Genomic DNA, 23,310 nt, shown 5'->3' with positions numbered 1-23,310 from the left:
AATACATAACTTAATTCAATCAATTAACATCAATACGTCAACAGTGAACAAATAAATACATGAAATAGAAATATTTACAAAGCTGTGTGAAAAAAGAAATGAAGACACAAGGAGAAATATATACTAACATAAACAAACAACATTGAGGAGTCTCAGTATAATATATAATTAATATTATTAATAATATACAATATAATTACTATATATAATGTTACAATTAAAATGGCGGGCTTATATCTTTACACAAAGAGATAATACTAATACTACTACTAATAATAATATAGATATAATTATACTATAGATAATGTGCAGACATGTATAGATAACAATGCTACTCATTGTCACTGGTGCCTCGGCTGGTGTTACTGGGGGAACAGCTGCTTGGTACTGGGCAGAAGATATTTTGCTGATGTGTACAACCTGATAGTTTGTTTGTTTGGTGGCTTTTAACAGGATTTAAAAAGGCAATTGTAGAGAAAAGATTGGCATTACTAAATGACTGGGCTGTTTCTGTGGAAAGCTAATTAGGGATATTGAAAAAAATATATATAAACATTAACAGCTGGTTAAAAAGTAACACAAATGATTTTATTATCAATTTTCAATGTTTTATCTGCTATAATGTATTATGTATGAATATAGCATCTTCCTAAATTGCATTATAATTAGTGTTATGATTTTAGTTCATTTTCAGTTGTTCCCTGTCTTGCTGCTTCAGACTGCGTTGTCCTGATTCACGTCCGCAGCGGGCCTACGGTGGCCGGCGTGAATGTGGGACTAGCCCCTCTCTCACAATCATGGATGTATAATAAGAGCTCTTATAATACATCTATGCTCACAATGCAACGTGTGTTGTACGTGGGAAGATATGAGTGTTCATGTGTTCAATGTAGATGTAGATGTGATGACATGTGGGGCAGACAGCCCGCCGCCCCGCAGCAGCGTCATTTGAAATATTTTAAATGACGCTGCAGTGCGGCTACAGCGCGAGCTTGAAATTTACAGTCGGCAACAGAGGGGAGACTTTCCTCCAACGCTAGCAAACTTGAATGAATTAAGTGGATTTCATAACCAAGCACAGGGTACAAAGCCTTCATTTGGAGGAGAAACTGGATTTAAAGCGCCTCGGAGCCCAGCAGCCACGGAGTACTGTCATCACTCAAACTGCTGGTTAAATTAACCGCGGGAGGAAAAACCGCCATGCTGCCCTTTTCTGAGCCGTCAGCTGGTAAGTGAAAGTATATTTTGGTGGTTCTGGTCCGTGCATTGGCCATATTGTTGTGCTGGATCGATTGATGTAGATGGTGACGAGTGTCAGTGTGTCCGTGCTTATCTACTGAGGTTGTTGTCATAAAGTTGTTGTCACAGAATAGATTAGTATCCTTAAAAAGTTGTCTTTGCACTTCGTTGTAGTGTCGAGCTCTTTGCTGTTCGTTCATGGCCATGTAGGCTGATTTGTTCTGAGCTTGGCTGTGTCGGCTTATGACGATATAATATCGCATTATTAATGAATCAATATTTCAGAGAGGTTGTGCTTCAGTGACGCGTTCAGGTGCCTCGTTCCTGAACGCATCACTGTCGTGAGTCAACCAGCCAACTTCAGCTAATGCTTTCTAGAGATCGTGGCTTTTCCCAAACTGAATAAATACAACACATATAGACACAAAACTGCTTTGCTAGCTCAATCTCGTTGTAACTAAGATATTCGTTGAGAAAAATATTTTTTCCATGGACAGATTTAGCTACTACGTCCGCAAACTTCACATATATTTGTAAGCTAGTAGCGCCACAGCACCGGCACAGCTGATGGAGGAAGCTGGAGTGGAAGCTGAGATAAACTCTCAACTGAAGGGAAAATGGTTAAGTTTAGCTGTGTGTGGGGGAGCCAGATAATGATGAAGAGTGAAGAAGGGTTCAGGTTTTTCTGTGTGTGTGTGTGTAACTCGTCTCAGTCTCAGAGTTCAATCCACCCAGTAAAGGGTCCGTTTTGTTTTCCCCACAACCCCTAATCAGTTCAGTTCAATCCACTTTCACAAACATTAACTCAAAACTCCACTCCGGGTTTTCACCGCAGATCCCCCACAAAACAAAACAAATCAAAGACACTAGCAAAGCCACACATAATATTTTTAGTGATAAGGCTTTTTTCATTTGAACACGGCTAGGTGTGCTGTTCTAAATGTCTAGTTGACCAATCAGATTGCTCGGTGGGAACTACGTGTTGTGTAATTCAGGCTTGTGACAGTGGTGATGTAACTTGTGTAATTTCTCTCTCTCTCTTCCTCTGTTTATGTGTACAGGACCTGCTAGAAGCCACTTTGTTGTTAAAAGTGTTTTGTGGAGCCATGCATGGACCCATAACATGTTAAAAACACATCAGTAGCAAGAGCAAGTACTGTAGTTTTCCTGGTATGTAGCCTATCTATTGAAGTAGTTGTTGCCCCACCAATTTTTTAAAAACACCACTGCTCATGCCAATGTGTTGCTCAGTTCTCAATCGGTGGTGATTCCACTGTCTGACAAACTCAAGGCAAGATTGCTGGATTCTTCCGAGATAAACATAATGTAATGCTCAGACTTGCACTTCATTATTTGAATCAAGAATTCCTACACTCTCCATGTATTGAAATAGTTGTCAGTAGAAGTCAGAGACAACTCTATTGCCATCCGCCCACAGCCTCTCAATCTGTTGATTATGAACACTTCTAGCAGCTATATAACTCTCCCGGTCCGCACCCCTGTTCTCAATCATAAACCTTGCCACATCTACATTTTCTCCCACTCTGTCCCCTCTGACTCTGAGTGGCAAACCAAACTGAGATACACCATTGCAGAAAAAAGAGAGAACAGTTGAAGCACGCTTGTTTGTGCAACGTTCCAAATAAACGACTGTAGTCATCAATGCATCCATGGAAAACAAATCTCCAGGCGATCAGTTTATGATTGGAGTCAATGTGCCTGTAATGAAAATGGAGAACAAGGTTAAAGTGACTACAGAACACATATACAACTGCACGGTTGGTCTTCATCTAGAGACTGATCAGCCTACTACGCTGTTTTATCTCTGTTGTATATAGTAATGGGTGTAGCCGTCTGTCCGTGTGTTAGCATTGTGGCCGGATTTGCACAAAGCTTTGTAGAAGGTTCATTGTAGGTCAACTGAGAATTGATTAAATTTCTACAATCATCCACCAAATGGGGGCGCTGTAACCCTGACCAATCACTAAAAGGCATAACTTCCAAACGCATTTCACGTAACACCACAAAACCTTGTAGAAAGGTTGGACATGGGCCGAGGAAGAACTGATCAACTTCCCACCTGGATTGTCCTTAAATGGATATTTCACTTTCGTAGAACTTGTCAAAATTCAGCAGTCTTACCTCTATCAAAGTGCATCTACAAGTAAGCTAGTGATCACTGCTGTCCTTGTTGTCTGCCCTCAACACCACCATTTCTCCCAGGTGTCAGGCTCCTCATTCACTTCCATTCATTTTAGGGACCTAGTCTAAATATTATACTGGTGGTGTTGAAAACAGATAACGGGGACAGCAATGGTCACAAACTTACTTGTAGATTGCTTTAGATGTGGGTAAGACTACTGAATTTTGGTGGAGGTGGAGTGGGGGACAGAGGAGGACGGGTGCCTGCTGTCCTCTGCATCTCTTACATTGGACTTAATGTATTTCATTTTTTTTCACGCTAATCTGTGATTGGCCATGACACGTAAAATTTCGCTCCAAGGGACGACGTCCTCTCTAACCAATCAACAACCAGAATGCAATATTGACATCAAGATGGTCCAATGATAGTTTCCAGATTTCATCTTCAATTCTCTCCACTGTAAGGCAGAGTAGCAGCAGTAGATAGCGCCTTGTGTTAGCCAACGCAACAGTTAGCTTGTTGTAGCAGCCTTTGTTGCTAATGATATCAGACTGGTTAAGCAGCAGCCACAAAGTTCTGTTAACTAACAAAAAAGATGACCAACAGCTACAAATGGATGTTATGACATGAATACTTCATCTCCATGATAGAAAGAAGAAGACATCAGATAACGTGAGTCAGATACAGCTTCTCTCTCTCTGTCTCTTTGGTCGCTAATTTCATCTCTGATGGTTAAATGTCTCTGAGTGGCTTTTTTGTGTTTTTTATCTCCTTAACAAGAATGCAGCAGAGATCATATAATGTGTTGTGGGTAACGTTAGTTTGCTTGTTGATGTTACAGTGAGCTGTCTGGACTCATTCATTGTTTTTAATTGAGTGGTTGTTCAGTCACCTGTTGATGTGATTAGTGAATGAGTGCAGGAGGTCTGGCTGCTGCTTCTGACAGTTTCTTTAGTTCCTTTTTAAGCTGAGCCGTATATTGAGTAATAAGCTTAAAGTAACTAGAATAACAAGTGTTAACTAGTGGTGTAACTGAACCATCACGGGGTTTGCCTGCAATACATGCCCTAAATCTTTCTCCTCACAGAGGAGCCTCTCGGCCCATCAGAGGAGGAAACACCTGGGCTTGTATGACAGCAAGGCAAGAGAGCGGAAGGCTAAGGCGGCAACCGTCAGTGGGTGGACCCAGGCCCAACTGGCAACCCTAGAGCGCGTACACAACGACCTCGGCGGAAAATCTGGGTTCCTCGAGGCAGCGGTTTCGGCCCTCCCCCACTACACCAAGGCCCCCACAGCGGTTGCCTTAGGGAAGTTGCCGGACATCACTGAGGAGCTGCCTCCCACAGCCCCGGTGGCCCTGGTCAAGGAGCACCTCGCAAAGACCTTGCAGGTGAACAGTGCTGATGGCGTGTCACCACTGACCTCCTCCTGCAAGGCAACCAACCGTTATATGAGGAAAGTACTCGCGAGACTGTGGATTCGGGGCCACGCTCGAATCGTGAGTACGGGAAGGAAGACCTGGTCGGATCGTCAAAAACGCCTCAAAATGAACAAGAGGCTCCGATACAAGAACTTGCAGACGCTGTATCGGAGCAACAGAAGCTCTGCTGCGAGGTTGGTGCTCGATGGCAGGGAACAAACGGTCTGCCGTATTGATCCCAGACTGGTCACTGAGACATACAAGGGGATATGGGAGAGAGACGACAGTTTCGTGGGCCTTGGTCAGTTCGCCTCCTTGCCAGAGGCGGACAACTTGTCCCTATGCCCTCCCATCTCACCGGCTGAGGCGCTACAGGCACTTCGGAAGATGGACCAGGCGAGTGCGCCTGGTCCTGATGGCGTTGGACACAACGTCCTACTTATGTGGGACAAGAAGGGCGAGAAGCTGGCGGACCTGTTCAACGCCATACTGTACAGTGGGCGGTTGCCGAGGTGCCTGAAACAGAGCCGAACCACCCTGATCCCCAAGTCTAGCGATCAGAGTAAAGCCGGCGACATTAACAACTGGCGCCCGATTACGATCGGCTCGGTAGTCTTGAGAGCGTTCTCAAGAGTCTTGACCATGAGACTGACCGAGGCCTGCGCCATCCACCCTCGTCAGCGGGGCTTCACAGAAGCGCCAGGCTGCTCCGAGAACCTGGCCATCCTCGACGGACTTATCCTGGTGAGTGCACAAACACTCTCCAACATACAGGGTGACACCATGTAGCTGAGTGAAATCCTGTGAAAAATGTTATATAACTCATTCCTCAGAGACACACATCCAAAGGGGTACGTCTATTTGAAGGGGAGGTATCAGCACTGTGGAGAAGTCCAGATTATATATATATATATATATGGCAGGAGAATATACTCTCCGATTACAGGCTTCTCTATAATATTGTAAAAATATACTATATGAACAGCAATATGGGTTTAGATCTAATAGGGAAACTTGGAGCTTGTGGAGGAAATATCACCTGCAATAGAAAATAAGGAATATGCAGTGGGAGTATTCATGGATCTCAAAAAGCATTTGATACAGTTGACCAGGACTTATTATCCAAGAAATCAACAAATACTGAAGGTGACTTGTGGGGTTCCCCTGGGCTCAGTGTTAGGACCATTGTTGTTTATTTTGTACATAAATAATATATGTAAGGTTTCCAAAATATTAAACTATATTTGCAGATGATACACATTTATTTTGTCACAGTAATAATTTGGAACAACTTTTGGATACAGTGGAAAAAGAACTGGAAATGCTAAAGAGTTAAACACTTAAACTAACTAAGACTAATTTAACTTTATAATATTTGAGAAGTGTTCAACTAACTCATACAGGAAACCCATGATGAATGATGTTGAATAGAAAGAGTGAAATTAAATTTGTTGGAGTAATATTGGATAATAAATTATGATTGAAGCCACATAAATTATATCAAAGCTAAAAGTCAATTTCAATACTATATAAAGATCCTCTAAATAAAGTTTTGTTATCCACCTTATGCTGTTCCTTCATAGTCCCACATATAACTTACTGTGTGTGTATATATCTCAAATGTAGCTCAGTCTAAAAAAAGTTTTCATTTTAGACAAATATGTAAATAAATAAAGATCAATAAATCATTTTTAAATGTTTAAAAATTATTCTATTCAAACCAGTTAAGTTGAATGTTTAATACAGTTCATAGTGAATTAAAAACAGGCAGATGAATAAATCTTTGTCATTGTGTTGGTGAAGTTCATGCAGTTCAAGTAGTTTGTTTGCTGTTCACATGAGAGCAGCGTGTTTATCTCACAACCTAGTCCCAGAGGACATAAAGTTGTCCATCTTAACATGTTGTTGATTTGATTGGTTGTTACCAACCTGTCAGCCAATTGTAAAGGTGGAGGGGCGGGATGTAGAGGAGACCCCGCAGAGTAAAGCCACGGGCTGGTCAGACGACGAACAGGAGCTGTGTGAAGGTTGTTTACGCTGTTGAAGACATGGACGTATAAAGAAATGACTTGTCTCTCTATCAGAATTTGATCCATTTGGTCCGATCACATTTCAAAAGCCTAGAGGAGCCGCACGATTGAATTGTTTCATCCCCATTCAAGTTAGCCGGAGGGCTAAACCGGAAGTAGTCGACTCGGCCGGCGACCGTTACTAGTGCGCGTGCTCTATGGGCCGCATGAACGAGGCCCCGCCGCCGACGCTGTATCCAATTCTCTTTGTACATCCATGGATGAAGACTGTTTATGTTCGTTGTGTTGATGGATGCAGAGTTTTACCGACGGGTAACGGACATAATAGCCACATGCAGAAGGTAAATAACCTCTGTGTATGTATTTTTTGTATCGCTTCATCACGACGTAGTGCGTGTAAAAGGTAGATGCTAATCGCGATTAGCGCATTAGCGCGCTAGTTATATTAGCACATATTTCACCGTAGTAGCAGCTAATGTTACTGTTTGTTGCTAGCATGTGTTAATGTCAATTAGTTAAAAGCTCAAAATGCACTCGGCATGAGAAGTAAAGGAGCTTTAGGACGAGTTAAGTGACTGAGAACAACTGTCATGTACGTCTAATAGACGGAGGACCAGGAAACAGTCCTTGGACTCTATGGACGAGTTGATGTCTCCCGCTCAGCTTTCACTTCGTCTGGACTTGTCGCCCGCCAGCCTGTAACCTCACTCATCATTCCTCTCGTCATGCATCGCCCATGCTTCAACTCAGGGATTAGTGAGTAACAATTAACCAGTGCACCTGCTATTTTATTTTGTAGCTTGCATTTGCTAGTGCAGCGGCCATTTGTTTCAGGTCACTACGCTCCGAGCAACGACTCAGACCTGCAACGTTTGGTTCTGGTTTTAAAGGACACTGTTTTATTTTGTTTGTGTGTGTGTGTGTGTTTGTGTTTGTGTGTGTGTGTGTGTGTGTGTGTGTGTGTGTGTGTGCCCTTAAATTAGGAGCTCCGTTATTGGTAAATAAGATAAAGAGAGGTCATAACTTCTGAGAAAGGTTGGAAAGCAAAAGGGAAATACATTTAAGTTTTGTGTAATAGTTTTATTTTATTAATTGGTTTAAATATTGGTTTTATTAAAGGGGACGTATTATGTTTTTCCATATTTTTATTTATATATATTATGCGTGTATTTGTGTGTCGGATGTTCATGTTAAAAGTGGCCAACGTGTCAAATAACGAGGTAAACGTATGTCACAGTCATCCCTGTGAGCAGAAAGCAGCAGCTTCAGACTGCTCTGAACGCTGTTTCTAACTTGTTTTTTTCTACTTTCAGCCCAAGCTGACGTCAGTTGGTGACGGATTTCTTTATATGGACATCTGCTACATGCACAGCACACAAGTTTGTGTAAACAAAACCACATAGAGAACCAAGAAACCCACTTTTTATTCAATTTAAAGGCTCTAAAACTTAAAGATTAGGTTGAATTTAAAACGGTTCAAATCATGTACAAAGTTAAAAATCAATTGTTACCTAAAAGTATCCAAAAGTTGTTTCAAATGAGAGAAAGTCAACATGACTTGTGCAATAAATGATAAGTGAGGACTAATGTAAAATATCATTGTATTACAGTCAAAGGAGTTAATTTATGGAACAGCTGCAGTGAGGAACTGAAAACATGCAGAACATTTAGTTTAAATGAACATTTAAAAATAGCATATTAAACAAATATGACATGGACAATCAGAAAGAGACTGGCATAGAAGGACAGGGGAAGTTGTTATTGGTTTGTTTTGTTGTCTTAATATCTTGTGATCAAGTCACTGTCCACATACTGGGCCACACCCCCTCCCCTGTTGTTGGTTCTATTGATATAAAGAAACCTTCAATATGGAAATCAATACCTTTCTCTTGATCTAACCATGTCTCAGATAAGGCTATTGAATTGAATTTAAGTTTAAATATATTCAGATTTTCATTGATCTTAGTGAAGTTTGCATAAAGACTTCTACAGTTGACACACTGCTGACCGACCTTCCTTCTTGTTGCTAGCCTTGAGTCAAGTGTATTGAGACAGTATGTCCCAATGACCCGGCTGATAGCGTGCAATGACCAATCGGACAGCGCGTGCTACCCAGCTGATAGTGCCGATTAGACAAATTCAATCATCTCTCTGAAATCAGAAGTAAGAAGAAACTTTGGAAATAAGTGAAGATCTAAGGCGGGAAACTGGTATCATTAATATGAATGTGTTGGTCAGTTGTACCAGCATGGATAATCCCAGAACCTGAAGTCAATCTATGCATACTGAATAATAACAAAAGATAGAAATCAGGAGATATAGTCAAGGAAGTGAAGTCTCATCTGCAACAAGGATGGAGTTCATATTTACAGAATACAGATGGATCAAAGGATCCAGAGAGCGGGAAAGTGGCATTTGGAGTAATGAAGAATTCAAAACAGACATATCAGATGTCAGTATTCACAGCAGACATGTTGACAATATTAATGTGCACTTTGGTGGATAAAGAACAATAAACCAGACAACTCAGTCATATGTAGTGATTCAGCTGCAGCTTTAACTACAATAAGAGAAATCAAATCCAACTTCAGACCTGATATATTGGCTGAGATTTATCAAACATTATACTGTACCAGAACACAGACTATAGTTTATGTCATTTCACTATTCTGTCTGGTTCATGGATGATGTCATTCCTGTCCTATAAAGTACATGAATGTAGTGATCTATGTAGAAAACTTCAGGTATTTAACAGGTGCTGCACTAAGGCATCAGAGGCCACAAACTTTTAATAATTCCCATAAATATAAAACACACTGGCATGTGGCATGAATCCCTCAGCGCCCCCGAACCCCCCATTACATCATTTGGGAATTCCCATTGACATGAGTATGGGATTTCTTTCTTTTTCCAGTCCCTTAGTCCCTCTAACCAGTTGAGACGAGGGTAACTACACAGATTCTTCCGCTTCAGTCTTTCATAACAAAAATATGAAAATTGCCTAAATTTTGCATTTTGTTGTCATGGAAACTGGATTTTTCTGGTTCAAAAACCCATAATAGGGAAAAAACCACAGAATGATAGTTTAGGGAGAACAGTAAACGGTGAACGGCTGTATTTGTATTTTTAAAATGTTGTTACATACATCAATAACTTTAAAAAGCTCCGTTTTTCATTGTTAGACTTTAGTTTCAGAAGAAGGAAATGGATTTGAGACGAAGGTACAAGGATTCTTTCATCCAGTGCAATAATTACTGACTTCAAATAATGAAGCTGTTCAGACACATGGACACAGCTGGAGAAACGGTTTTTACTCTGTGGACTTTACTGATGGAATATTGTACAGTTTTGGACTATATAGCCTAACAACACATATATCACTGTCTAAAGGAACATCAATAGCAAACAGTAGAGGGCAGCGATACGCTATGTTAGCATCTAGTCTAATTCAAAGAAGAAGAAGAAAACAGACACTTTGTATCCTCTGCATCACACTAACAGTTATAAACTCATAATGTAAAACCTTGAACATGTAACATCTGTGCTCATTATGTTTGACACTGGATCAGAGTAGGGAGTAGCATCATCCTGGACATGCTACAGTTCTTTATAATTAGTTTGATAGCTTTGATGACATCCAGCACTGCACCCCACTCACATTCTGATATGTTTACCAGACTCCTTGTCTATAAAAGCTATGTGCACTTAATAACCCACATCAGTCTGTTGTGACTGTATGCTGATCAGGAAAGAGTCCAGACAGGTTCAGTAGAAACCTGGAGCTGCACTGATGAGTCCACCTTAAAGAGAGTTCACTGTTATCACAATAGTGTGTGGAAGAATGATTACTGGGTTATAATATTGTGTGAAGTAATAGAAAACGTAGATAATGTCTCTGTTCTGATCACCTTTTTGGGTTCACTAACATTGATTAGTTTTCTGATATTCTTAACGGCTGTACTTTGTAGATTAGTTGAAGACATAACTTAAATCTGTCTTTTAATCTGCCAGAATGGGTAGTGTTAACAGTAGACATCAAACAAAGGATAGATATGATAATGTGGACCTGTCTGCTCCAAAAATAAACTACATGAGAGTGAACTATAGTGATTCATCTGTGAAACAAATCAACATCTGGATGACTGAATCTAGCTTTCCGAGTACAGAAAGTTTCAGTATCAGACAGCTGAATCAGCTGAGAGAAAGACTGCAGGAGAAGGAACAAGAGACTGAGAATAAAAAAGACAAAAGTAAGTTGATAACAGATCGGAAAGCTTTTAGTTTATGGATGAAAGAAGCACAAAACAGGGACAGGAGACCACAGGCAGGGACAGGTAGGATCTCATCTGTGTCTCAGTGTGTCAAAATGCAGGATTCTGAACTCGACCGGGTGCCGCCCAGGAGACGCATTGACCCGCCGCAACAACAAGATGAACAGCAGCCCGAGCTCGTCACACGCCTTATCCACGGCCAAGAGCACCACCGCCACATAACTCTGACTGTCCTCCGTCTCCGGTTCCCCTCATCTACCCTGATACATCTGTCTTACCAGGACAAAGCTGCCTCTCCTTCTCATACCAGGTCTGGTCTGGTATGAGAAGGATCTCAAAATCCATCCGTCGTCTCTATGAATCCATTCATCACCCTCCCATCTCCAGTGAGAACTGACACAGAGGGAAACATGATCCTGAATCTCCCCATGATGGAGGTAGCAGGTGCAGATGGACATGCCATGTTAATCCACAGACCGTGGACTATGGAGGACGTGAAACAGGCAACGACTCACCTTTCATCACCATCAGATGGAGGAATCTGAAGTGAGACGGCTCCTGGTGGTAAAGATGGGCAGTAACTGGGCCGAGATCTCAGCAGGATATCCAGAGAGTGATGTGAGACTGGCTGACCCCGACGGCACATAATGACAGCACAGCCTATAGAGTTCACATCACAGATCCAAGCAGCTTTCCCTGTGAGATTGGACATGAGCAAAACATCCTCACGTAAACAAGAAGATGATGAAAGTGTTTGCAACTATCTCACTGGTCTGACAGAAGTTCACAACACACACAGCAGCCTGACACCTCCAGCTGACCTGAAGAATAATGCTGTTACAGCATGGGAAGCACATTTGAGAAACAGCTTCCTAAATGGACTGAAACCTGATATTTCCAACATGGTGAAACATATATGCATCACCTGGGACTCATGGAAGCACATGCTGTGCACGCTGAGAAGATCCTCAAAGAAAGCCAGAAGAGGAAAGGAGAAAAGAAAGAGAAAGATCTCCACACGGCTGCATCGACTATGTTCCAAGGACACGCCAGAGGGCGCGGACACGGCCGCAGCAGAGGTGGACTTAGAGGGGGCCGTGGAGGACCACGCACCACTGATCCAGATGCTTGTTTTCACTGTGGCGAGAGAAGAAAAATCCAACTTACAAGCACAAGGCCGATGGACTCGGGGCGGCGGCCCGGGAGGGGGAGGAACCGGCACCTTTGACCACACTGACGCACGATGAGAGACAACCTACACATCAGATGGGTGATTGCACCACACACACACACACACTGATTGATGATGCCAAAGCTCAGTTAGAGAAGAAGCAGGAAACACACAGCCTGTAGACACATATGCTAAATACTCAACTGAAGCTAACGCAGACATGCCGACACACACACTCCTTGTACATGGTAAGCATGTAACATTTCTTGTTGATCTGGTGCAACACACTCTGTTATTAGACACGTTTTCAACACCTCTAAAGATGAGAGGAAGATACGTGAAGTCTGTAGGGGCGTCAGGTGACACCGTTCTGGAAAAATCCATTATCATGCTCTGACGATGTTACAGGCAAATTGAAGCTTTCATTGTTGCTGTCAAACTGTTGCCCAATCAATCTAATGGGACGAGTTGTGATGTGTTTATTGGGTATTTGTCTTGTTTCCACATCAAAAGGGGTTATTGTTATTGGAACAAGTGACACTCACATATTAGTGAAATACAGCCCTGACACGCTGCTTTATGTGTATGAATGGAAGCTCTGCACATCAGCTGTGACTTCCGTAAACACCGCTCTTGTTGATAACGCGTGCTCACATTCAACACAGACTACATGCAACCACAAGATCTACACTGCACTGCACACATACATGAAGGGAGAGATGCAGAGTTTGAGAAAAGATGGTTCAAAGAAGGTTGCCTGAGAGAAAAGCTAACGTTAAGTTCTATGTTTGGGAATAAACACAGATGTGCTCTTTCAGTGACTTTGCCTGAACAAACAAAGCCAAAGCAGATTGATGAATCTTCACTATAGTTCCCTTTCAGTGATTCAGGGTGGGATTCTCTGTTTGAGGTTCCTGACTCATACCCACACATGTCACTTTCCAAATACAGGGAAGGAAAATGGCAGGATTTGGATCCATGGGTGAGACGATGTGAAAATGCAGAAATATTGAGTTAAATCTGATCGTTATGTTCAGTATAATCCTGTTTTTGAAGGATTATTGATAGGTAAAAATGACCAAATAGACTGAGGTTGGTTGAAGTCAAGCGTCTCTTTAATTCAAACCAAACATATGTTGTAGACACGGAGAGTCCACAGAGTCTCCGTGGAGAATTCTGACAAGACAAAGGAAAGACACTAGTATATATTGACGGCCTTGATGCCCTGGGAGGCACCTTTAGTTGTTTACAGATTCCTTCTAACAGACCTAGACAAAGCTTTACAGAGCTCTCACTTCCACATGATGACCATATAACTATCATAGTGTTCCTCTCAAGGCCCTGCCGCCAAATATATACATACATATGACCATACCTACTTAACTAATACATGGATCATTTTCCCTGTTTATACTTTGTGAAACAAATGAATAAAATCAAAAACATAGAAAAAATGTATAGTGAGAACTAAATGTGTAATTGATTAGGATAAAATAATACAGGATACAATCAACATCAACATCAAATCATCATGAATGAACATAGATATAAAAGTGGATTTTAAAATGATTACATGGATACATGATAAAAAGATTACAATCATAAATCAATCAACATCAACTATGCCTAAGTCAGTAATTAATTACTAATGATTAATAGTGATTAATAATTTTGACAATATCGATTATACCATCATAATTGATGAAAATGATCAAAATACATCACATCAGTAAGTTACAACGTTTCCATCAGAATCATCAGTCAATATCACTTCTCACGATTTTCAATATTAACGTCATAAAGAATCCTTCTTCTGTAACATTACATCACAGATCCAAAAGTAGGAGTTGTTCTTGATATCTTGCTTCCTGGTGCATGACCACAGCTACAGACTTCTTTACCAGTGCCTTGATAATGGGAATGATGCAACAAACACTTACAAAGATCAGAATCAAAAATGGAGCGACTGGAGCCAATAATTTCAAACAAACAGCGTACCATGGACCGGTTACGAACCAGGACCTGTCAAATGTTGAGTCATGATCAACAACATCACGCAATGAGGTCAGATTAGCAATAGCCTGCTGAATGACTCCTCCCTCATCATCATTAGCAGGGATGTATGTGCAGCATGAGGCACCTACGAGAGCACACACACCTCCAGTGGCTGCAGTGAGTTGATCTAGCACAATGCGGTTCTGAAGGGCAACGGCCCTGAGGCCTCTCAACTCCTCCCGTTCAGCCTGCCACATAACCAACGTAGTGTTTACGAACCCAGAGAACCTGTAGTTCATAGTTTTCCATCCTCAGCATCACTTTACCCACTCCAAGAGACGGGAAGAGTGACAGCATGACTTTTTCACCAGTGGACCACAACTTATGGTCTTCTGGAACATTAGAGCACCAGACAGGATCATGCGGCTGACTTACATCTCTCCTCATACGCTGCTCACCCGGAAGTTCACCAGGGTAGGGCATAGCTGAAACCATGAAGGAATGATCAGTCGGCTCCACAGCCGCACAGCGACCCACCCAGCCAGGAGGAAGTTGAGCATACATGTAGTACCCACAGAGAAACATTACATCAGTCTGTGGATATGTCCCAAGGACGTCTGGCACGGTGGAGTAAGGTGCACACGCACTGCCCATCACTACCTGAGAATAATTTAGGGATGCTTTGCCAATGTTCGAGGTACAAGGACTGGAAATAGTAGAGCAGAAAAGTTTTGGGATCTTTCCTACTCTGATGGAGGAGGACTCAGACAGAACTAATTTTGAGCAAAACAATCAAATTTAATTTCGGGTCTCAAATGGACCGGCCCAAACAAGGGTTCACTCCCGACACTGAGAATCTTAAACCTAGAAAACTTTGGACCTGAGGAAGGCCGCAGAGGTGGTAACACATTTCCAGTTGTCCTAAAAACTGTTTGATTTAAAACCGTTGAGTCGACACTAGAAACCAAGATATCAGGAAACAAACTCTTTAAGTCTTTAACAGGTCTGGGGACAACATGGGGGTTGTTTGTAGCAATCGGCATATGGCTGCACACATAGCAATTAGAGCGGTTCTTGGATTCAGCAACATACTTGGCATAAGAATACCAAAAGTTAAGTGTGTACATGGTGGAGTGTGATTTCCTTGCAGAGATCATTCCCAGCCAGACATCCTGAGCGTGGATGATGACATCATCTTCCATAGACCGGGCCCCTCTGAGCAATGATAGATAAGGATGAATAGTAGGGAAGAACCATATGCAGATTGGTATCATCAAAACAGTCACACAGAGCAAAACAATCATCACTTTTTTACACAGTAACCAATAATACCACCACTGTAGGAACTGTATATGGTTGTTGGAGTCTCCTGTGCTGGTGATGGAGGTTGTCTGTTCCTCTGGGACGCCATGACCTCAGTATTCCTCAAGTCCACCAGGTGGCAGCAGCAGCCCGAAAACCTTTCAACTCCTAAATCCTCAGGGCCCACTTTGAAAAAACACAGAAATCTTCACCGGTTTGAGACGACACTGCACCTCTATCTGCACGGCGCCCCCTGTGGAGCCGGACTTACAGGTCACCTGAGGAGTGGCTGAGAAGGCAGTACGGACCCACTACTCACTCACCGGGGTGAGTACTGGGTCATGTCTGGAGGAATAGAAAGCAACAGGTCTTAATTTATCCCCATACTCCTGTAACAGGACAGATGTCATAAAACCATTTTTGCAATCCACTGTTTGTATGAAATCCTTTTTCAAGTACAGACGAAGAAGCTATCAATTGCTTTAACTTTGTGAAAGCCTGCTCGCCCTCCTCAGTCCACACCACCTTATCTGAAGCAGCCATTGCTTTACCATAAATCATATTCTGTAATGGTTGTGCAATTTCGGCATAATTAGCAATCCATAACCTGCAGAAGTTGCAAGTACCAAGAAAAGACATCATCTCTCGCTTTGTTGTAGGCTGTGGTAACTGCAGAATAGTTGTTTTTCTCTGTTCATCCAACACATGGCCTTCAGGAGTTAGCGTGTAGCCTAAATATTTCACCTCCTGACTCCACAGCTGGAGTTTAGACTTAGAGACTTTAACACCAGCTGCAGCTAGATATCTCAACAAGGCCAAAGTCATGTTTTTGCACTTTTGCTGCGAGCTAGAAGTCACAAGAATATCATCAACATAAGTCAAAATCTGAGACTCCTCTTCAGGAGGTTCAAAAAGGTCAATACATTTTTAATTTCTTGTGAAAAGATAGTAGGGCTATCTTGAAACCCTTGAGGAAGTCTTGAATACGTCAGTCGTCTGTGTTTAAACGTAAACGCAAACCAAAACTGTGACTCAGGGCTCAAAGGAATGGTAACAAATGCGTTTGTCAAATCAATCACTGAGTACCAGACATTAGTGGGTTTTATGTTGTTCAGAAGAGTGTAGGGGTCTGGCACGTTTGGAGCTCGTGGAATCACAGCTCGGTTCACAGCTTGTAAATCATTCACTAACCGCCACCTGGAAGTAGCTTTTTTCACAGGCAGAATTGGTGTGTTGCAGGGTGAGTCAGGACAATCAACTAAAACCCCTTGTTTTATCAAACTGTCTATCACTTCTGAAATACCTTCCTCAGCTTCCGGCTTCAAAGGATATTGTTTGACCAACGGTCTATAAGAGCTTTTAGGTTTAATGGTAACAGGTGTGGCAGTACGTAACAACCCGATATCACCATCTTTCCCTGTACTCCACAGTTCAGAAGGTAACTCTTCTAACTCTTTTTCCTGCTCCTCTGTCAGCAAACACACTTTGTCCTGCAATGATCACAAAGAGGGCTGCAAATGAGTGGTGGCTGCTCCCACTGTTACCCAATTCAGCGCCTTCTTGTACAGACCGTGTCTCTGGTGGAAAAACACACCGTCCCCCCCGACTCATTCTGCACCCAACCTTTTAAGGTCCTCTCCTGCCCCGTCCACCGCCTTGACCTCCGCCCCGCCTGGTGTCCGCAGCTGGCATGAGACTTCTGCATTCTCTGGCGATGTGGCCCCTTTTCCCACAGCGATAGCAAATAATTTCCTTCCTGCGGGACTCAGAAGAGAAAAAGCAACCATCACTACTTTTTTATGTTTCTTGTTTTTTTCCAGAACTTTTTCAGCGTGTTTAGCATGTGCGAGAATAACCCTTCTCTGCTCTCCTTCCCATCCGACCAGATGTTTTTTCACCCAATTTGCAATCTGTGGTTTTAAACCCCTCAGAAGGCAGGATGTTAACTGCGACTCGTAGTGTGGATTAACATTCTCTCCGATTCGCGGCTCCAGCCCACTGTGTCTATTAAATGCTTCCGTGAGCCTGGCAGCATATTGTGCTACTGTCTCTTTCTCCTCTTGTACCACAGTATCAATTTCAGCCCAATCATTTCTCCGGCCAAATGTTTCCCGAAGAGTCTCTGCCATTCGGTTCAGCTGTGGACCGAGCCCGAGCGTTCTATCTCGGTCCCACAGGAGCGGCTCACCGTTTTCCCCCATAGGTCTCCAATCACCATTTACAGTCGCCCAATCAGTAGTCAAACTTTGCATGAGACAGTTAGTCATTTCTTCCCCGTTTAGCCTATAGCTATTATACAGCCCATATATTTTATTGATGTATGCTTGCACATCTTTACGTGGATGAGGAATCCCATCTACTGCCTTTCTCACGTCCTCCTTTGTCCAATTACAGAAGACCCAAACCGAATCAGGTTGCCCTTCCCCTTGTCTGGGATTCGGCAGTTCAATCAGTGGCGCTACTAAATCGGACAGTTTTTTCTGTGACAGGTCACAATGTTGTCTGGTTCTGCTTAATATCGGAGGGTCTGTTACAGACCTCTCCTCCCCACTTAATTTGGTCAGATCAGGATAGAGAGATGATGCTTTTTGAGATACAGGGCTATTCAGGCTCAATCTGTTTATACCCTCTGTGATTCCACTTACCTGTTCCCAAGCTGCGGCTCCTTCCTGGTACGGTGGCGGGGTGCGCTGTGTGGTCGGAGGCGAGGATGACGCGAGGTCGGGGATCAGAGCGGTGTCCTGTACCTGTTTAACCACAACAGAGTGCAAGACAACAGAGCTTGCCACAGCATTAGTTCCATCATCATCTTGTTGTTTTACTTGGGCCATAGACTAAAGTTTCTTTCGTCTTCTGCACTCACTTCAGTTATTGTGGCAACTGTGTTGCCACAATAACTGAAGTTTGCTCCCCCAGTCCAGATTTGCAAGAAACACCTTTGCAAAATCCTGATGTTGAACTGTTCATGGATGGATCAGCATCACGCAATCCTGACACAATCAATCAATCAAGTTGGTTTCTCTGTGGTAACTGCACATGACACTCATTGCTAAACCACTTCCTGCTTCACTGTCTGCACAGGCAGCAGAGTTAACATCTGTCATCGAAGAATGTAAACTGACAAAGGACAAAAAAGTGAATATCTATACAGACAGTAGATATGCTTTTGGCATTGTGCATGATTTTGGCACAATTTGGAAACCTATTGCACACCACACTCTTGTGTCACAACTGCTGGATGCTGTTCTACTCCCAAAACAGGTTGCTGTGTGTAAATGTGAAGCTAAACAGGGTCTTCTTTCCCCACTGATTCTGCCAAGCCCGTTCCCTTGGCTGTGGTTTCGCTAGATAGTAGGAAGGGACAGTGGGAATCTCGTTCATCCATTCATGCGCGTCACTAATTAGATGACGAGGCATTTGGCTAACTAAAGAGAGATGTAATTGGCCCCCGCCGTTTAACCCACGCTTTATAGAATTTCTTCACATTGACATTGATAGCTGGGCGGGACTGCACCCCCAAGCTCCGTTAGGAGTTTGGGGTATCCGGTGTTCCGGCACTATGGACGCCTCACGGCTGGCCCTTCGGAGAATTCTCTTAGACCGTGAGGGGACCGGCTTCACCATAGAACATGGCTATCCAGTCCATCTCTATTTCGTACCGTTTACCGTCTTACGTCGACGTGGACCCGCTAACCATCCACACGTCATCCATAGTTTTCAACGGCTCCCGCGAATAGGAACGGCCCAAGTCCCTTGCACTACCTCAAGCATTCAGAGGCTGTTCTACTATCTGGCCAAGATCTTGAATATCTTGCACGTATCTATCGTCTGCAGGAGCGCCCTTTTGCTGAGGATGGCAGCGACTTTGGTGGCCCTTGATTTCCGCATGCCCATCAGCTCAAGTACCCTGAAGTTCCCCTGGTGCCACTTCCCTCTAGCCCCGAAAGGGAACCCGGCCACCTCGACGGTTTTTACCCCTGGGTAAAGACGCGTCACCGCCCCCCTGAACTTCATGTACTTGTCCACCTTCCGTTTCTCCGCGTCTGATAGTGTGCAAGGTGACTTTTCGAAACAGATAGTCACATCAAGGATCAAGGCAACCTGGTCCCGGATCATGATGAGGTCCGGCACTCCCTGTGTACCGTCTCCAGACTGAAGTCTCTTTTCCCTCATCACGCGCCAGCCTAAGTCTTCACCCTCCTTCTGGAGGAACACGCACACCTTGTTGTGGCTGGTCATGCGGTTCCTCTTGAGCTCCGCACAGTTCCCAATGATATGCTGCGCGGTCTCCTTTTCTTGTTGACAAAGTCGGCACTGTTGCGACTCCTTGGGCCCCCTTCCTCTCGACAGCAGCGAAAGGGTAGGGAGTGTGTTCGTACGGAGTTGCAGTGCCATGATCAATTCCGATTGGGTAAGCCGGTGCTTCTCGGGATCCCGGGTCCAGCCGTTGGAAATCTTGTCGCTCTTGAACACGACCGTTCCCAAGCCCTGCTTGATCAACTCACACCACTTGTCGAACGCAACCGATCTCCACGCTGACGTGCTCGCCCTGCTGACGTCGATTTGGTCCAGGTCCGGCCTACTGGTCTTGTCCGGCCTGCCCCCATCCCGCAGCACCTGCCGCCAGAGCTGCCATATCCGGGACACTGGGATGGAGGCTCTGGAGATCGTCCTGGTGCAGTCATCGGTCGAGTTATACAGAGACAACAGCCTCCTCAGCTGGATTGCCGGGATCTGGGCAGCTAATCTTACGATACCAAGTCCTCCGTCCACACATCTGCTGTACAGCAACCTGTAGGTGGTGAATGGCTCCAGGTGGAGCCACTTCTTCACCTGTGTCCGAATGTCCCTGTCACACTCGTCCAATGCTGTTTGGGAGGCCGAGCCGTGGTCCGCGACGTACACCGTCCGTGGGATAGCGTACGTTCTCAAAAGCTCGACCTTCTGAGATGGTTTCAGGGGGGCCTTGGATATCTTGTCCGTCATGTCTTTTATTGTTTCTCTCAGTGGGGGTTTCAGGATCCCTTTCCAGGGATTTATCTGGACGCCCAGATACTTCGCCGATTCCTGCTCCCCCACCATGTGGATGGGCATTCCCGAGAGTGACCAAGCGTCGCAGTCGTTGACTGTGTATCGTTTTGGGCCGTCACTCCCAATAAGGAATCCATGACACTTGGTGGGATTGGTCCTCAGGCCCGTGAGGTCCGAGAATCTGTCCAGGATTTCCAAGTTCCTGGACATACCCTCCCACGAGTCACTCAAAATTACCAGGTCGTCCGCGAACGCCAGTGAGGTGATGGCGGTGCCCTCAACGCTAAACCCCACCCCCAGCTTCTCCAACATGTGGAGAAGTGGGTCGAGGGCCAGGTTGAAGAGCAGAGGAGACATCGGATCGCCTTGCTTCACACCCACCTTGATCCCGATCTTCCTGGTGTCGCCTTGAGCAGTATTTATTGTCGAGAAGCAATTCCTGTAGGAGTCTCGGATGAGACCTCTAATCAACTCATCCACTCCACGTCTCTCAAGCACCTCGGCAATATGCTTGTGGAAGACAGTGTGGAATGCCTTGGTCAGATCCATGAACACGACAGCCAACGTTTTCCTCTGGGACTTACTCACCCGAATAAGTCCGTCGAGGATGGCCAGGTTCTCGGAGCAGCCTGGCGCTTCCGTGAAGCCCCGCTGACGAGGGTGGATGGCGCAGGCCTCGGTCAGTCTCATGGTTAAGACTCTTGAGAACGCTCTCAAGACTATCGAGCCGATCGTAATCGGGCGCCAGTTGTTAATGTCGCCGGCTCTACTCTGATCGCTAGACTTGGGGATCAGGGTGGTTCGGCTCTGTTTCAGGCACCTCGGCAACCGCCCGCTGTACAGTATGGCGTTGAACAGGTCCGCCAGCTTCTCACCCTTCTTGTCCCACATGAGTAGGACGTTACGTCCAACGCCATCGGGACCAGGCGCACTCGCCTGGTCCATCTTCCGAAGCGCCTGTAGAGCCTCAGCCGGTGAGATGGGAGGGCATAGGGACGAGTTGTTCGCCTCCGGCAAGGAGGCGAACTGACCAAGACTAACGAAGCTGTCGTCCCTCTCCCATATCCCCTTGTATGTCTCAGTGACCAGTCTGGGATCAATACGGCAGACCGTTTGTTCCCTGCCATCGAGCACCAACCTCGCAGCAGAGCTTCTGTTGCTCCGATACAGCGTCTGCATGTTCTTGTATCGGAGCCTCTTGTCCTTTTTGAGGCGTTTTTGATGAACCGACCAGGTCTTCCTTCCCGTACTCACGATCCCAGCGGGGCCCCGAGTCCGCAGTCTCGCGAGTACTTTCCTCAGATAGCTATTGATCGCCTTGCAGGAGGAGGTCAGTGGTGACACGCCATCAGCACTGTTCACCTGCAAGGTCTTTGCGAGGTGCTCCTTGACCAGGGCCACCGGGGCTCTGGGAGGCAGCTCCTCACTGAGGTCCGGCAACTTCCCTAACACAACCGCTGTGGGGGACTTATCCAAAGTTTTTCTCTTCAGCCTCCTGAGGCTCCTCCATTTTCGCTGTATCTGGGCCTTGGTGTAGTGGGGGAGGGCCGAAACCGCTGCCTCGAGGAACCCAGATTTTTCGCAGAGGTCGCCGTGTACGCGCTCTAGGGTTGCCAGTTGCGCCTGGGTCCACCCACTATCGGTTGCCTTAGCCTCCCGCGCTCTCGCCTTGCTGACATACAAGCCCAGGTGTTTCCTCCTCTGATGGGCCGAGAGACCCCTCTGTGAGGAGAAAGATTTAGGGCATGTATCGCAGGCAAACCCCGTAATGGTACCCGCTCCGGATCGGGTTGCCCCACACTTCGCTGCGTGGCACGTCGCTCGGTGTGGGGTCTTATGAGTACCGGCACACTTACCGCAGATGAAGAGAATCACCCTTGGCTTGTGCGCTTTCCTCAAGTGGGTCTGGGCGGCCCTCACCGAGCCCAGACTGGCGGCGCACAGCCTGCACGGTTGGACTAGCCATGGCACCCGGAGGCCCACCATGACTGTCGATGGAAGACCCTTGCTAGCCAGCTTGGGTTTCCATCCCTTCTCCGTGCTCAGGAAGATCATTCCCGCTCTCTTCCCAGCCGGGAAAAGAGCCCTTCTCGCAACCGATGGTACCTTCCTTGTAGGAGTCCCAGCCGGGTCCTCCTCCTTCTTCCGTCTGAGTAGTAGCCTACTCCGGACTACTACTCCGCTCGCCCTGTCTGCGCTGCCAGGAGCCGCCCCTTCTCCAGCCTCACGTGCCGTCGGCCGACGGACACGTTCACGGTCACGCCTCGGGGTTGACCACATCTTTCTTCCTATGACAGCAGGCGACCTGTCCTATCACAGTCAGTCAGATGTGTCAGTTGGCTTGTCGCTTGTCTTAGCTTTGATCGCAGTCAAGAGTGGCGGGTCTTGCACCCTGGCCCACTCAGAACTCTTTCAAAAGCAAACGGACAGCAGCCAAAGTTATCAGAACGAGCAAGATTAACTTAACTCGTTCATCCATTCATGCTTGGGCGGGGTCAGACCCCGCCTGGTACCCCTGCCATTGCCAAAAATTCGAGCGTCAGCACCTAGACACTCAATTTTATGGGCAGGGGCCACATCGGTGCAGACACCCTAGTGTCTTCCCGACGTTAGTTGTTCCCACCATTCGATCCTGACCACTGTTCCTTCTTTCCTTATTACCGACATCATTGCTGCACGTTACGATCTTTATTTTTGTTCCCAAATGT

The 23,310-nt window shown here is 45.1% G+C and overlaps 2 long non-coding RNA genes across 2 annotated transcripts; both read left to right on the top strand.

Moving 5' to 3' along the window:
• Window positions 1-1,106: 1,106 nt before the first annotated feature.
• On the top strand, window positions 1,107-2,366 carry LOC122983191. Its single transcript, XR_006403619.1, has 2 exons — window positions 1,107-1,228; window positions 2,301-2,366. It is a non-coding gene; the product is annotated as an uncharacterized LOC122983191 (long non-coding RNA).
• A 4,663-nt stretch (window positions 2,367-7,029) lies between these two features.
• On the top strand, window positions 7,030-7,947 carry LOC122983175. Its single transcript, XR_006403601.1, has 2 exons — window positions 7,030-7,173; window positions 7,438-7,947. It is a non-coding gene; the product is annotated as an uncharacterized LOC122983175 (long non-coding RNA).
• Window positions 7,948-23,310: the final 15,363 nt, after the last annotated feature.

Source organism: Thunnus albacares, chromosome 5, assembly GCF_914725855.1.
Source record: "Thunnus albacares chromosome 5, fThuAlb1.1, whole genome shotgun sequence".
In the NCBI taxonomy this organism is placed as follows: Eukaryota; Metazoa; Chordata; class Actinopteri; order Scombriformes; family Scombridae; genus Thunnus; species Thunnus albacares.
The sequence above is the reverse complement of the archived record's forward strand: the minus strand, read 5'-3'. Positions and strand labels throughout refer to the sequence as shown.